This window comes from Mirounga angustirostris, unplaced genomic scaffold (genome assembly GCF_029215605.1).
Source record: "Mirounga angustirostris isolate CCGP_5_RB_7025 unplaced genomic scaffold, mMirAng1.0.hap1 SCAF_9, whole genome shotgun sequence".
NCBI lineage: Eukaryota > Metazoa > Chordata > Mammalia > Carnivora > Phocidae > Mirounga > Mirounga angustirostris.
Window position 1 is genome coordinate 83,754,611 of NW_026991717.1, and position 16,520 is coordinate 83,771,130.

Here is a 16,520-nt window from a genome sequence, read left to right on the forward strand (position 1 = left end):
ACGGACCAGTCTGGAAAGACCAGTATAGAAGGAAATATGTTTCTTTGGTTACCTTTTATGTGTATCTGGGCACTACGCCATTCTCTCCCTCCCTAATCCACCCTCCCACCCCCTATCTCTTCACTAGATTCCAAGAGAATTGCCCTGGCAATGTCTTCTGCATTTTTTCTGGATTACATGTTACATTGTGTGCACTTCTGGGAAAAACCGACCCCACCCTTATGAGTCCTGGGCAGTGGCTCAGGCCTTTAGTTTGTCAGCCTGCACTCTCTTTATGGTCAAGCCTTTTGGGGCTGACCCACCCCACAACCACCTGTACTGGGGAAGAAAATGAGTCCTTAACACGTTAAAGGGCAGGCTAGCATGTTTGTCTTTCTAGCAGATTACTGAACCTAAAGAGAGAAATCTTAAAAATAACAGTTGCCACCATCAAAGGCAAACTACTAGGCTGGCTGGATCGTTGTTGTAAGAAAGTTTTGCATTTTTTTTTTTTTAATGTTCTCACAACAACGGTATGACCTGGGATAGAATTGGATCTGAGGCACAGCCACGTGCCTGGCTTTCGTCTGCAGAGCCTGGAGCTGGGTCCTGCCCAAATACATGGGACGGGAAAGATGCAGGCCTGGCCTTGAAGAGGTATGTCCCGGGCCTCTGAGAATGGATGGGGGTGTTTATGAGGATTCATGATTTCATGTCAGTACATGAGAAATAGTTCCCAGCAGAACAAAAGCGAATTCTAAGCTTCCCTCACAATTTGGTTTTGAATCTTCAGAGACCCCATTTGTTTCCTAGAACAGAAGGTAGTTTTGAAACCATATTTATACATTATCAAGTTATCTGTGGGTAAAAAATTATGAAGTATAGGATTTTTTTTTTAAAGATTTTATTTATTTATTCATGAGAGTCAGAGAGAGAGAGAGGCAGAGGCAGAGGGAGAAGCAGGCTTCCCGCTGAGCAGGGAACCCGATGCGGGACTCGATCCCAGGACCCTGGGATCATGACCCGAGCCGAAGGCAGACGCTTAACCGACTGAGCCACCCAGGCGTCCCATGAAGTATAGGATTCTAAAAACACATGAGTTTTCATCAATGGCTTTTTTCTTTCCAGATTTGAATTGGCTCTTAGTGGCCCACACAGAGTAGAGGGGTGACTTTCTCTAGGTGAGGTTCCCCACCTCTCTGGAGCAGGCCCCACATGTGGGCCACTCCAAGACCCTAGGCAACTGGGCCTGCTTCTAAGGTCTGAGGGCTCTTTGGGGCAGAGACAATTATTTTGTTGATCCTAGCATCTTCGATGGTAGGGGCTGAAGTGCCCTTTAATGTTATTTAGCCAACGACTCCATTTATGTTTAAAGCATGCCTCAGTATCCCCACCAAGTGGTCTAGCAACTTTGGTAAAACACCTCTAGTGTTTGTACTTAGGAATAGTATTAGGTGGGAAGTGAGACCCCAATTTCATTTACTCAGGAAGGCCTTTGTGTAGGAGATAAATTTTGATGTGGTTAATCTGTTCAGTTCAAATGTAATTCAGTTCAATTAAAAGAGAGGAAAAGGAAACTTGACGAATGCCTCTTTTCTTCTGCCAAATGAAACAATATTGTGGATGGAGAATCAAGAATATCTTTTTGGAAAATAACTAAATGGCAAGCACCCATACACTCGTATTTCTCTCCTAATGAAAAAAACCCCACACCCCAAAAAGCCATAGTTTCTTGTCTCCACCAACAAAAACAAATTTTATGGCCCAGTCTTTACATGAATCACTCTGTGAAAATGATAGCAAATGTAATAACCCCAGACAGCTGCAATTATCCAAATGTTTCTCTATTAGCCATTTGAATGGCTAAAGCTTGATAATCAAATCAGAGGAAATGCTAATTGAAATCTAATAGAGCTTACATCCATGTGATTAGGTATCAGAATTTGATTCCAATATTGTTAAATTACAGACAAGGCCCATCAAATCACACTAAAAATAAATATTGTAACCTCAATGGCAAAAGGAGATGGATTCTTTCAATAAACGGAGCTCAAACTGGAACTGGTTTGTACAGTGTTACCGCCACCTACTGGTACTTAGTGGAACTGCAGAGACCGTCTTTGGGAGTGGGGCACAGCTTTTTCTCTTTGCCCAACCCAAGAAGTTTCTTGACAATGGAGAATATGAGTAATGATCACTTCTGGAAGAAGAGACCAAGAAGATTCCAGTTGGGAGGGTGTATGTTGGCAAGAACTAGAGATGAAGTTGAATGGACTCTGTGGGACCAGATAATGGACTGCTGCTGAGTGACTGGCTGGAGAAATGAGCCCTCACAATCCCTGTGTGCCAGGTGACTTCTTTTCTCCCCTAATTCTGCTAACGGAAGCTTCACTTACTGTTGGTAACGCCTCTAGAATAGATAACGCTTATTGAATCTCTACTATGATATGAACACAGCCTCAAAATCCTGCCAAGGAATAGAAGTATAAAACGTGGTCCCTCCCTCAGGGAGTTTATAACCAGTTCGGTGGAGAGATTAGAGAAAACCCAGGCTTCCTTATACCAGCACTTAGGGACTGACTTTTGCCATAGAATAGTCTCCTAAGAATGCTTGGGATGTAAATTTTTGGAGGAATTTGCATGTATGACAATACCTTTATTCGACATTCATGCTTAAGACAGCTTGCCTAAATAAACTTTACTCTCACTTGTTGAATTCCTAGGGAAGATTGACCTGTAAATTACATGCCCCTGGCACGTGAGAGGTAGTAGAGGGAGGGCAAATCAAATTAGTTGCTTAATTTACTAGCTACGTAGAAACCTAAAGACATAAGACTAGAGCCTACATATGTGCATACTGAATTTGGCCTGAATTAGCCCTGATTTTTTTTTCAGTTTTTTTTTTTTTTGGTAAAATACACCAAACAGGGGCGCCTGGGTGGCTCAGTCATTAAGTGTCTGCCTTCAGCTCAGGTCATGCTCCCAGGATCCTGGGATCGAGCCCCGCATCGGGCTCCCTGCTCAGCCAGGAGCCTGCTTCTCCCTCTCCCACTCCCCCTGCTTGTGCTCCCTCTCTCGCTGGGTCTCTCTCTGTTAAAATAAAATAAAATCTTAAAAAAAAGATACACAAAACATAAGAATTGTCATCCTAATCTTGTGTAAGTGTATAGTCCAGTGGTATTAATTATGTTCATATTGTTAAGCAATCATCACCACTGTCCCTCTCCAGAACTCTTTTCATCTTGCAAAACTGAAACTCCATCCCCCTTCCCCCAGCCCCTGGCAACCACCATTCTGCTCTCTGTCCCTATGATTTTGACTACTCTAGGTACCTCATATAAATGGAGTCAGATAGTATTAGACTTTCTGTGGCTGGCTTATTTCACTCAGCGTAATGTTCTCAAGATTCATCCATGTGTGGCATATGTCAGAATTTTCTCCTTCTTCTTTTTTTTTTTTTTAAAGATTTTATTTATTTGAGAGCGAGAATGAGAGACAGCATGAGAGGGAGGAGGGTCAGAGGGAGAAGCAGACTCCCTGCTGAGCAGGGAGCCCGATGTGGGACTCGATCCCGGGACTCCAGGATCATGACCTGAGTCGCTTAACCAACTGAGCCACCCAGGCGCCCCAGAATTTTCTTCTTTTTTAAAGGAATACCCCACCATGCCAGATTCTTGTGCAAGTTGGTTTTGTGGTCATCCAATTCTTTGGTGCATTTTCCCTGCTAATTCAGGTAATGAGTCTCCATGAAGTCACACAAGGGGGGTTTTCGTCAGTGGCCAGTTTGGGCATTTCCAGGAGGGACCAATTCACGCTTCCCAAGTAAAAATGCATCCTCCGTTGCGTTCGGCCTCGTGGTATGGTTTCTTGATATCCTTAAGGAATATGTGGTCCTTGGTCCTGCAGCTTCATCAGTGTCTCTGCATGTTCTCTCTGCTCATGAGATTGGCGAAGAAAATATTTGATGAAGTTCTTCAAAGCCACAGCATCAAGGTCCAAGCAGGAAGATATGGATAGGTAGAGGGAGGAGGTGTAGGGTTCCAGGCTGCTCAGGAAGTCGATAGTGGGTATTTCCAGCCCACCAGGGAGGGAGACGCCGAGGTCATGGTGGGCAGCTGACGAGAGGCGGCAGCCGCTGCTCCTGCCCCATGCTGGAGCGGGGTGATGGCCTTCCGGTGAGCAGCTGCTGAGGGCTGGCTCCCAGCAGCCACTGGGGGTGGAGGGTTAGCGCCTCTTCCCTCCAGGCACTGTTGAAGCAGGAAACTATGGCAACTCTGGGGGGAGACTGGTGAAAATGTCATTTGATGCACAAAGGACACTTACATTTTCATGAAGTCCAACTTGTGTCTTTTCTTCTTTTGTTGCCTGGGCCTTTGGTATCATATCCAGGAATCACTGTCAAATCTAATGTCATGAAGCTTTTGCTTTATGTTTTCTTCTGAAAGTTTTATGTTTTAGGCTTTAGGTTTGGGTTGGTGATCTATTTTGAGTTCATTTTTGTATATGGTATTAGGTAAGAGCCCAATGTCATTCTTTTGCATGTGGATGCCCAGTTTTCCCATCACCATTTGTTGAAAAGACTGTCTCTTCAGCATTGAATGGGGTAAAGGCCTTGGCACCTTGGTCGAAAATGCATTGACTGTATAGGAGAGGGTTTATTTCTTGGCTCTCTATTCAGTCCCATCGGTCTCTCTGTACATCTTTGTGCCTGTACATCACTGTTTTGATTACTGTAGTTTTGTAGTAAGTTCTGAAATCAGGAGGTAGGAGACTTCCAACTTTGTTCTTCCTTTTCAAGATTGTTTTAGCTATTCTGGATCCCTTGAGATTCCATATGAATTCCGTATGGATCTATTTCTGCAAAAAATGTCATTGGGATTTTGATAGGGATTGCATTGAATCATTTTGGGTAGTGTGGACATTTTAACAATATTAAGTCTTCTAATTCATGAACATGGGATATGTTTCAATTTATTTATACCTTTAATATCTTTCAGCAATGTTTTTTAGTTTTCATTGTATAAGTCTTTTACCTCCTTAGGTAAGTTAATTCTTAGGTATTATACTCTTTTTTTCTTTTTTTAAGATTTTATTTATTTATTTGACACAGAGAGAGAGGGAGCACAAGCAGGGGGAGTGGCAGGCAGAGGGAGAGGGAGAAGCAGGCTCCCCGAGGAGCAGGGAGCCCGATGTGGGACTCGATTCCAGGACCCTGGGATCATGAGCTGAGCTGAAGGCAGACGCTTAACGACTGAGCCACCCAGGCCCTATACTCTTTTTGATGCTGTTGTAAGTAGGACTGGTTTTAAAATTTCCTTTTCCATTTGTTCAATATTAGTATATAGAAAGTCAACTGATTTTTGTGTGTTGATTTTGTGTCCTGCTGTTTTGCTGAATTCATTTATTCTAACAATTTTTTGTGTGAAATCTTTAAGGTTTTCTACATATAAGATCACAGCATCTGTGAATAGAGATCATTTTATTTCTTTCTTTCTGATTTGGATGTTCTTTCATTCTTTCTCCTAATTGCTCTGGCGAGGGCTTCTAGTACTGTGTTGCATAGAAGTGGTGAATGCAGGCATCATTGCCTTGTTCCTATCTTAGAGAAAAAGCTTTCAGTCTTTTATCATTGAGTGTGATGGCGTCTGTGGGTTTTTCATATATGGCTTTTATTATATTGAGGTAGTGTCCTTCTATTCCTAGTTTGTTGTGTGTGTGTGTGTGTGTGTGTTATCATGAAAGAGTGTTGAAGTTTTATCAAATGTTTTTGCTGCACCAATTGAGATGATCATGAAGGGTTTTTTCCCCTTCATTCTGTTAATATGGTGTATTACATCTATCGATTTTTGTATGTTGAACCCTCCTTGCATTCCAGGACTAAATCCCACTTGGCAGTGATATATAATCCTTTTACTATGCTATTGAATTTGGTTTGCTAGCATTTCTTGAGAATGTTTGCATCAGTGTTCATAAGGGATAATAGTCTGTAGTTTTCTTTTTTTTTGTAGTGTCATTGGCTTGCTTTGGTATCACAAAAATGCTGATCTCATAAAATGAGATTGGAAGTGTTTCCTCCTCTTCAGTTTTTTGAAGTTTGAGAAGGATTGGTATTGGTTCCTAAAATGTTTGGTAGAATTCAATATGAGCCATCGGGTCCAGGGCTTTTATTTTTGGGGAGGTTTTTGATTACGGATTCAAACTCCTTACTTGTTATAGGTCTATTCAGATTTTAGACTCAGCAGGTTTAGTATTTTCTAGGAATTTGTCCACTTCATCTAGGTTATCCAATTTGTTGGCACACAGTTGTTTGTAGTATTCTCTTATAATCCTTTTTATATCTGTAGGTTCAGTAGTAATGTTCCCACTTTTACTTATTTATTTATTTATTTTTAGTTATTTGGGTCTTCTCTCTTTTTTCCTAGTCAATCTAGCTAAAAGTTTGTCAATTTTGTTGATATTTTCAAAAAACCAACTTTTGGTTTTATTGATTTGCTTCATTGTTGTTCTGCCCTTTCTTACATTTATTTCTGGTCTGTATTTTTTTCTTCCTCTGCCAGTTTTGGGATTATTGTTTCTTCTTTTTTTAGTTTCTTAAGTTGTAAAGTTAGGTTATTGATTTGAGATCTTTCTTGTTCTTTAAACATTTATAGCTATAAATATCCCCCTTAGCAGTGCTTTTGCTGTGTCCCATAAGTTTTGGTATGTTGTGCTTTCATTTTCATTAGTTTCTAAGTATCAGAAAATTAGAAGTTAGAAAACGTCCCTTGTGATTTCATTTTTGATTCACTGGTTATTTAAAAGTGCATTGTTTAATTTCTACAAATTAATATTCCAGTTTTCCTTCTGTTACTGATTTCTAACTTCATCTTGCGATCACATTAGACATTTTGTATGATATCCATCTTTTAAAATCTTTTGAGACTTAATCTGTGGACTAACATATGGTTTATCCTAGAAAATGTCCCATGTGCACTTGAGAAGAATGTGTATTCTGTTGTTGTTGAGTAGAATGTTCTATATATGTCAGCAATATATAATTCAACCATTTATTAATATATAATGTCTTTTTTTGACCCTTGCAAACTTTTAAAAGATTTTATTTACTCATTTGAGAGACAGAGCATAAGCAGGAAGAGTGGCAGAGGGAGAGGGAGAAGCAGGCCCCCTGCTCAGCAGGGAGCCCGATGCGGGGCTCAACCCCAGGACCTGGGATCATGACCTGAGCCGAAGGCAGACGTTTAATGACTGAGCCACCCAGGTGCCCCATCAAAGGGAAATTTTTAAATGACATAAAACCAAATTACAAAAGTTAACTGATTTCCCCTTTTACAATGCATATACATATCAAATCATCATGTTGTATACTTGTTAAAATTTTAATTCCAGTGAAGTTAGGGTACAGTGTTATGTTAGTTTCAGGTGTACAATAAAGTGATTCAACAGTTCCATACATTACTCAGTGTTCATCAAGGTAAGTGTACTCTTAATCCCCTTCACTTTCTTCACCCATCCCCCCACCCACCTCCCCTCTGGTAACCATCCGATCGTTCTCTGTAGTCAAAAGTCTGTTTTTTAGTTTCTCTCTCTCTCTTTTATTCCTTTGCTCATTTGTTTCTTAAATTTCACACATGAATGAAATCATTTGGTATTGTCTTTCTCTGACAGGCTTATTTTGCTTAGCAGTATACTCTCTAGATCCATCCATGTTGTTGCAAATGGCAAGATTTCATTCCTTTTTTTGTGGCTGAATAATATTCCTGTGTGTGTGTGTGTGTGTACCACATCTTCTTAATCCATTCATCTATTGATGGACACTTGGGCTGCTTCCATAATTTGGCTATTGTAAATGATGCTGCAATAAACATGGGGGTGCATGTATCCCTTTGAATTAGTGTTTTTGTATTTTTTGGATAAATACACAGTAGTGTGATTACTGGATTGTAGGGTAGTTCTAGTTTAGCTTTTTGAGGAAACTCCATACTGTTTTCCATGGCTGCACCAGTTTGCATTCCCACTAACAGTGCACGAGAATTCCTTTTTCTCCACATCCTTGCCAACACTTACTGTTTCTTGTGTTTTTGATTTTAGCCATTCTGACAGGTATGAGGTGATATCTCATTGTAGTTTTGATTTGCATTTCCCTGATGATGAGTGATGAGCATCTTTTCACATGTCTGTGGCATCTGTGTGTCTCCTTTGGAGAAATGTCTGTTCACATCTTCTGCCCATTTTTAAAGTGGATTATTTGTTCTTTTGGTGTTTAAGCTGTATCAGTTTTTTATATTTTGGTTATAACCCTTTATCAGATATGTCATTTGCCAATGTCTTCTCCCATTCCGTAGGTTGTCTTTTAGTTTTGTTGATTGTTTTCTTCACTGTGTAGAAGTTTTTTAGTTCAGTGTAGTCCCAATAGTTGATTTTTGCTTTTGTTTCCCTTGCCTCAGGAGACATATCTAGAACGATTTTGCTATGGCTGATGTCAGAGAAATTACTGCCTGTGCTCTTTTCTAGGATTTTGATGGTTTCTGGTCTCACACTTAGGTCCTTAATCCATTTTGAGTTTATTTTTGTTTTGAAAATAAGAAAGTGGTTCAAGTTTAGGTGTAAGAAAGTGGTTCAGTTTCATTCTTTTGCATGAAACTGTCCAGTTTTCCCAACACAATTTGTTGAAGAGACTGTCTTTTTCCCATTGCCTATTCTTGCCTCCTTTGTCAAAGACTAATTGACCATATAATTGTTGGTTTCTTTCTGGACTTTCTATTCTCTGTTGATCTATGTGTCTGTTTTTGTGCCAGTAACATACTATTTTGATTACTAGCTTTGTAATATAACTTAAAGTCTGGAATTGTAATACTTCCAGTTTTGTTTTTCTTTTTTAATATTGCTTTGGCTGTTCAGGGTCTTTTGTGATTCCATACACATTTTCAGATTGTTCTTGTTCTGTGAAAAATGCTGTTGGTATTTTGATAGGGATTGCATTAAATCTGTAGATTGCTTTAAGTAGCACAGACATTTTAACAGTATTTGTTCTTTACACTGTACACTTTAAATATCTTACAGTTTTGTCAACTATACCTCAATAAAAATAATAATAAAATAAAATCATTAAAACAACCTGGTTCTAAAATATTAACAAAATACCTCATGTCAAGGGCAAATTTTTTTTAAAAATTGTCTTACTAAGTAAGCGAGCTTTATCACATGGAATCATGATCATCAGTGGGTCTGCAATCAGCCTATGTGTGGATAACCTTCTACTGTATAATTTGAACAGCAACAAAAATAATCCTTCTCCAAAAATATCTCCTTTGGTACCTAAACTTGGCACTGCTCTCCATTTCTATGCCAATTAACATCCAACTATAAGGTTCTTGGTAACTGGATACTAATATTGGTTGTTCCTCTCAGCAGAGGTTCTCGAACTTGAACATTCCATAACAATGATTGAGAAGGTTCATTCAAAATGCAGATTCAGAAGGTCTACCGTGTGGTCCAAGAATCTCAGATTTAAATAACTACCCCAGTTGATTATAATAGCAATCATCCTAGGACCTCTCTCTGAAAAATACTGTTAAAGAAGATGAAAAGTCAGCCATTCATTTACCTGGAAATGATCCCAGAGCTCTCCCACCTCCAGGTGCTAACAGACTTTCTGTTGATAGTCTAAGACAAAGTTACAGGGAAATCTCAGAGAGAAAAGGCATCAGAGTGAGGACACCTGCCAGGAAATAGTCCTCAAAGTGCCAGACCAAGGAAGGCTACAAGTTGAATCTCAGGCAGCACTGTGCAGTAGAATTTTCTGCAATGATGGGAATGTTCTAGATGCTCACTCTCCAGTACAGTAGCCATGAGTCACCTGACCTTTAAGCACTTGAAATGTGGCTAGTCCAACTGAATAACTGAATTGTAAATTTTATTTAATTTTAATTTAAATGTGTGTAATCACATGTGATAGTGCCTATCGTATAGACAGCACAGGGCTGGAGCTTGTCTGAGACTAGCTCTGATTTTTTAAAAACTAATTGTCTATACTGTAATACATATGCCTAAGCCAACCAAACTGTTAAGAACAAGGCAGGACTATCAACATATGAATGAAAAAATGTAGAATTGATGGGAAAGGAAAAGGTCATCTGAATAAAAAAAAAAAAGTGGAACTCTGTGATTGTGGCTTATAGCATTAGGGCTATGGCAGGCAGGACAGTGCCCTCGCCTCCCCCAGGATGTTCATGCCCTCATCCCCACATCCTGTGATAATGTGAGGTTACGTGGTAAAAGGGAATTAAGGTTGTGGGTGGGATGAAGTTCGCTAATCAAATGACCTTGAGACAGGGAGGTTATCTAGGGGGACTTAACAGAATCATAGAGTTCCTTATAAATGGAAGAGGGAGGCAGAAGAGAGAGAAGCAGTGAGGTGGCGATCTGAAAGGGACTCAGCCTGATGTTGCTGAAGATGGTGGGGGTGAGACCACAAGCCAAGGAATACAGGCTTCCTCTAGAAGCTGGAAAGAGGCGAGGAAATGCATTCTCCTCTAGAGCCTCCAGAGGAACGCAGCCCTGCCAACACCTGGATTTTAGCCCAGTGAGACTCATTTTGGACTTCTGGCTTCCAGAACTTTTAGACCATACACTGGTATCGTTTAAGCCACTGAATTTGTGGTGATCTGTTCTGGCAGCGGCAGGAGAGCTAATACATGGACTGGCAGGGAGGGAGATGAGAGGTGAGGAGTTACAACGAAGGCATCGTTAATCGGGGCAGAAGCACAGACCTAGGAAATAGACCAGTTGGGGTTCCCAGTTTTGCCAGTTACTACCTTGTGTGACTCAGATCACGGTATTTAACCTCTCTGAGTCTCAAAAGCTTCATCTATAAAAAGCAATAATAAGGGGCGCCTGGGTGGCTCAGTGGGTTAAGCATCTGCCTTCGGCTCAGGGCATGATCCCGGGGTCCTGGGATCGAGTCCCACATCGGGCCGCTTGCTCAGTGGGGAGCCTGCTTCTCCCTCTGCCTGCAGCTCTCCCTGCTTGTGTGCGCACTCTCTCTCTGACAAATAAAATCTTTCCAAAATAATAATAATAATAATAATAATAATAATAATAATAATAATAATTTCACCTCCTGTTGCGGCTGTTTGGAGGATGAAATGACTGCCGCAGCTCGGATAGATGTATTTTTTTAGAGATCAGGTGTCTACTTACAAAATTATCTCTACAGTGCATCTTTAGTCAAAATTGGCTTTCCAGGTGAAGTAATACAGATTACAGTTACATTAGAATTTTGTACAGAACAGGGTTTTATTTAAGAGCATTCAGTTAAGCCCACTCCCCTCTACTCACATCACAGGCTTGGTGATTCCTGAGCAGCAGATGGTGAGCCAGCCCTCCCGAGAGTAAAAACAAACCATCGCGGTGGAGGGTTATTCTGGAAACCCAACTGGCAACGATAGTTCCAGGTTAGTAAAATTAAATTTGCTTCTTCTCAGCCACGATGATCAGGTAACCAGTTTAGAGTGTCATTGTTTTACTCAGTTTTTGGAATGACTCAGGATGTGTAGATCTACAGACTATTAAATATGGTCCTCATGCTTGCAAACGAGGATCTTCCGAAAGTAAATGTTTTACTTGATAGCCCTTCTAATTAAAAGCAGTCATTTTACGCTTTTTATTTCAAAAGGATCTTGTACTCTCAAAAGTTGCAAAACCAGTATAGAGTTCCTGTGTATCTGTTACTCTGCTTCCTCCAATGATAGCATGATCAAAACACCAGCAAATTGACCTTGGTACAATACAATAATTACGGATTTTGCAGTTCTTGTGTATACTGATTTTTGCTGGGGGCGGGGGGGGGGCGTGGTGGTTTGCTACATAGTTCTGTGAAGTTTTGTCAAATATATAGATTTGTGTAACCACTGCCACGAGAAACTCCTTTTCACCCTCCCTATCACCAACCCCTGGCAATGACTGATCTGTTCTCCATCACTATACCTTTGTTATTTTGCGAGTTATATAAGTAGAATTATACAATATGTAAACTTTTGAGATTGGCTTTTTCACTCAGTATAATGTTCTTGAGACCCATCCAGGTTGTTGCACATGTTAATAGTCTGTGCCTTTTTATTAATGAGTAGTGTTCCATTACGTGGTTGTACCACAGCATTTCCAGTCACATATTGGGGGAGAGTTGAGTTGTTTCTAGTCTTTGACTCTTACAGATAAAACTGCCATGAGCATTTCCGGTTTTCGGAACATAGAGGTTTTTATGAACACAAGCTTCACTTCCCTAAGGTAAATACCCAGTTTTATAAGGTTTTCAGGGTTAAGTAAGATTAATGTTAAAATACTTTGTCAATGGCCATGCTCCATTTAAATTTAATTTATGTTTTTCTGAGTTATATTAATACTGGTAAACTGTAGTGACAAAAGGCTGAAACAGTTATAGGGGGGAAAGTGGTAAGAGTTGGTGGCAGATGGGATGTGAAGAGGACCCAGTTCTGAGTTTTTTCTTTTGGAGAAAATAAAATGGTGTTTGTTAGGTAGCCGAGAGCGTGGGATTCTGGGACAGCCTTTCCTACAGTGGACATGTGAGGTTGAATTAAAAGCAAAAGATTGAGGGTGTTGTGCACAAACAATGAATCATGGAACACTTCATCTAAAACTAATGATGTAATGTATGGGGATTAACATAAGAATAAAAAAAAAAAGCCAAAAAAAAAAAAGCAAAAGATTGAAATGTCTTGGTACATTGGCAGGGCACCAGCCTCTGGAGGGTATCTAGATTTAGTGGAGGGAATCTTAATAGGAAGAAAGATGAACAGAGACCCTAAGAAAGGTAGATTCATTCATTCACATGTCCCACAAATATTTACTGGGCCCCTGCTAGTGGTCATGCGTCATCCTAGGCCCTGGATGTACTGGTAATGCTCGCTACTAGACGGCTCTCTGCATTCTGAAGCTTATATACTAGAGAGTGCAGAAGACAGTAAGTTAACGTGTAAGATCATGTCAGGTAGTGATGAGTGCTCTCAACCAACGTAAAGCAGGGAAAGGAGTTGGAGAGAGACTGAAGATGCTATTTTCAAATGAATAGTCAGAAAGGTTTCTTCGAAGAGGTAATAGTTTTGAGGTTTCTGGGGAACCGAGCTCAGAGGAAGGTCATAGGTTGTCAGATGCATTCTACACATTTGTAGGAGAGGCGCATTCTTCCCTCTGCCCTCTTAGGGTTTTTTAACTGGGCCTAAGAATTACACTGACATAAGAGATTAACAGGAGAAAAGCATACAAATAATTTACAGTAAGTTTTACATGACATGTGAGCCCTTATAATGAATGAAGATTCAAAAAATGGCAAACCCTACTTGCTTTTGAATAAGGTTGAACAAAGACAGGCAAAAGTGACTAGACTATGTGGGGAAGCTGAAGGAAGAGAATGGTTTTAACAAGGTCTGCTTGTGTAGAACTCTCTCGGTCTCAACTTCTCGTCTTTGATGATAAGAATGTTACTTTCCTTTTTGCATGGGGAGGACATCTGTCCCTCAGGAATTTCATCCCCTGCTTTTAAGGACAAGAAGGAAGGTCAGAGTCTGTTTCTTGTATTTGCTGTTTTCCAAGTACCTTTAACTCAAAATAGCCTATATGCCAAGCAACATATTTTGGGGTAACATGCTCTGAACTCCTTCACATCCAAAGGAAGAAGGAAATTTGGGGCGGGGGTCAGAGCCCAAACCTACGGTCGTCATATCAAGGTACCTTGAATTTCTCTTCCTCCGTATAACTGTCTGTTTTCTAGTCCCAGTGAAACAGCTTGCAAAGGGGAAGGTACTGTGGAAATATAAGCTGGTGTTACTATTGATTTTGTGGATCCCATTGTGCCCCTCACACACCAGGATGATAAAATATATCCATTCTCTAAAGAGAGACATTATCCTTCTAACAAGTGCTGGTGTGATTCTCCCTCCTTTTTTCCTTCCCTCCCTCCCTTTATATATATATTTTCCTATATATATAGTCCATATAGGCAGGTATTAATGTCCAAGTTTGTTTGGAAAACCAGGAAAACAGAAAACTAGTGAAATAGATGGTTCTCAATCCTGCCTCCTTTTGCTGGACAGGAAGGGATGCTCCCACTGAACCATACTTTGCGGTCCTCTTCCGGACAAGGTGTCCGCTCTCAGCGCCCTCTGCTGCGGTGAGAAGTAGGGAACTGGAAAGGGCTGAGCTCCAGGTCAGTTTTAAAGAAACAAGAGATCACAGATAAAATGAAGCTCCTTTCGGAACCCTTCCCAATCTTAATTCCCTTCACCCCTCGCTAATATGTATCCTTCCTATCCATGCTTTTGTCCTTTTGGTACGTGTGAATGGAGACATGAGCAATAGACTGTTGTTTAAGATTTACCTTATCAGCATCTTCAGTATATTCTTTTACAACTTGTTTTTTCACTCACCATTATGATTTGAGAATTAGTCATATTGATACAGGTCGTTCATTCATTTAACTGCATTGCTTGATATACATTTATTCCTCCATTTCCTTATTGTTGGCTTCCAGTTTCTCGGGACTGTAAACAATACTATGGTGAACATTTTTTGTCTGTGGCCCCTTGGGAGGTTTCTTTGGGGCCGAGATTCTCCAAACGTAGTGCCTGATTCATTAGCTGCTGCAGCAGAATCATCTGGAACCTGTTAGATATGCAAATTCTGGGACCTTCGTCCAGGCTTACTCAATCAGAAACTGAGGGTGGGGCCCCACAAACCGTATCACAAGCTCCCCCCGTGATTCTGATGCAAGCTCAACCTTGAGAATTACTGCCCTACGTATACAGTTTACAGTAGGATTGCTAGGTTAGAGGAGATATGTATTTCCAGATTTATGAGATGCAGATCAATGGCCTTGAAAGGAACTGCTGATTTTACATTCCGAAATATCATCTCTCAGTCTGTAGCTTTTTTCTTAACTTTTTAAAATGGTAACTGTTGTCATTTAGAAGCTTTATATGTTAATGTAGTTGAATTTATGAATATTTTTCTGTATGTTTTGTATTTTGGTTCTTGTTTATGTCTGGATGTCAGAGTCTCCTAAAGGGGCTTCTAATCATTTAAGACTTTTGCTTTTCCCATTTAGGTCCTTAAACCATCTGAAATTAATTCAAAATGCTTTTTTTCTGACCCGTTCCTGCTGAAGAGGTAGGGTTCTTGTCAACTTTTAAAAACCTGGATGGTTCCCTAAAAGATAAAAGTATCCTTATAGGTACAGATTTGGTGGGAGTGGGGTGGAAGGAGAATGGTAATAGAGAATACATGCTCATGGTAAAAAAAGAAAAAATTAGGGGTGCCTGGGTGGCTCAGTCAGTTAAGCGTCTGCTTTTGGCTCAGGTCATGATCTCAGGGTCCTGGGATTGAGCCCCGCATTGGGCTCTCTCCTCAGTGGGGAGTCTGCTTCTCTCTCCCTCTGCCAGCCGCTCCCCCTGCTTGCTCATGTGCTCTCTCTCTGTCAAATAAATAAAAAAAATCTTAAAAAAAAGTCCCATTGTTTAAAAAAAAAAAAGAGACAAAGGGTTTGCCATAATGAAAAACACAGATTTATCTGAATTTAAGATTACTAGGGGAGAAGTTGGCACTGTGTTTTCTATGATTGTTTTATTTATAGTGTGGTGCATTTTTGTGAGCTTATTTATTTGGTACATCATAAATGCCATTGCACATGGGTCCTATTAAACACACAGGCTGTGAAAATTGCACTATGAAAATTGCACTATATTAAAATACATTGCTTTCTGTCTATATTTGGATACTTACACCCTCAAGTAGTCCCCTAAATTAGCATGAATTAATAATCAACCCATGTACTTGATCAAGTTTTCTTTGATAGGAGGTTCTTAGTAAAAATTCCAAGCAGATAGGCGATTTGGGGGTAATTTGTATTTCATTGGGAAAGAGTCTTCCTATACTTCTAGCTGATCCTGTAACCAGGGCACCAGGGCACAAGAGCACCCGGCTCCGGGGGTCCCAAGCAGACCAGGTTTGGCCACCGGCTGCTGACAACATCCAAAGGCAGAGACAGGAGTGGTGGGGAGACAAGAAAGGAGTTTATTTCAGTAAGGCCAACACCCAGAGACAGTGGGTGGATGTCTTAAAGACTGTCTCCAAAGTGTTGAAAATATGTCTAGGTTTATATAAAGAAAATGCGGGACAATGGTCAGTGGGTACACGCGATGGGCAGTAAAGGTCATTGTCTTGGGGACAATCAAGAGGGGTCTTGCTGGCTCAGGGTAGTCGTTATTGCTTGAGGGGTAATTATGTTCCCATCACAGCTTTGCTCCCCGGGTCTTTTGCCTGAGTTATGAGACAAGCTGGAAAGAAGAATTTAATCAGAAAGTACAGACTAAGGTCAAAATGGAGGTAGTTAAATTCCTTTTTCAACCCCAGCTGACTCTCCATTATAATCCCAGTGCTTGGAACAGTGTGTTGCATGCACAGTTAAGTGCTTTATATAAATATTTTTTGTTTTTAAAAATTTTTAAAGATTCTTATTTGCGAGAGAGCAC

General features: G+C 40.4%; 1 long non-coding RNA gene across 2 annotated transcripts in view; it reads left to right on the plus strand.

The window, feature by feature from the left end:
* Positions 1–252: 252 nt before the first annotated feature.
* Positions 253–16,520, plus strand: part of LOC123861527 (uncharacterized) — a 213,895-nt gene continuing 197,627 nt past the window's right edge. The window contains exons 1-2 of one of the 2 annotated variants that reach the window (XR_010405142.1): positions 253–636; positions 11,324–11,432. This is a non-coding gene — a long non-coding RNA (uncharacterized LOC123861527). Of the gene's footprint in view, positions 637–1,955; positions 2,330–11,323; positions 11,433–16,520 lie in introns of those variants that run through there. The other variant, XR_010405143.1, reaches the window with a different exon arrangement.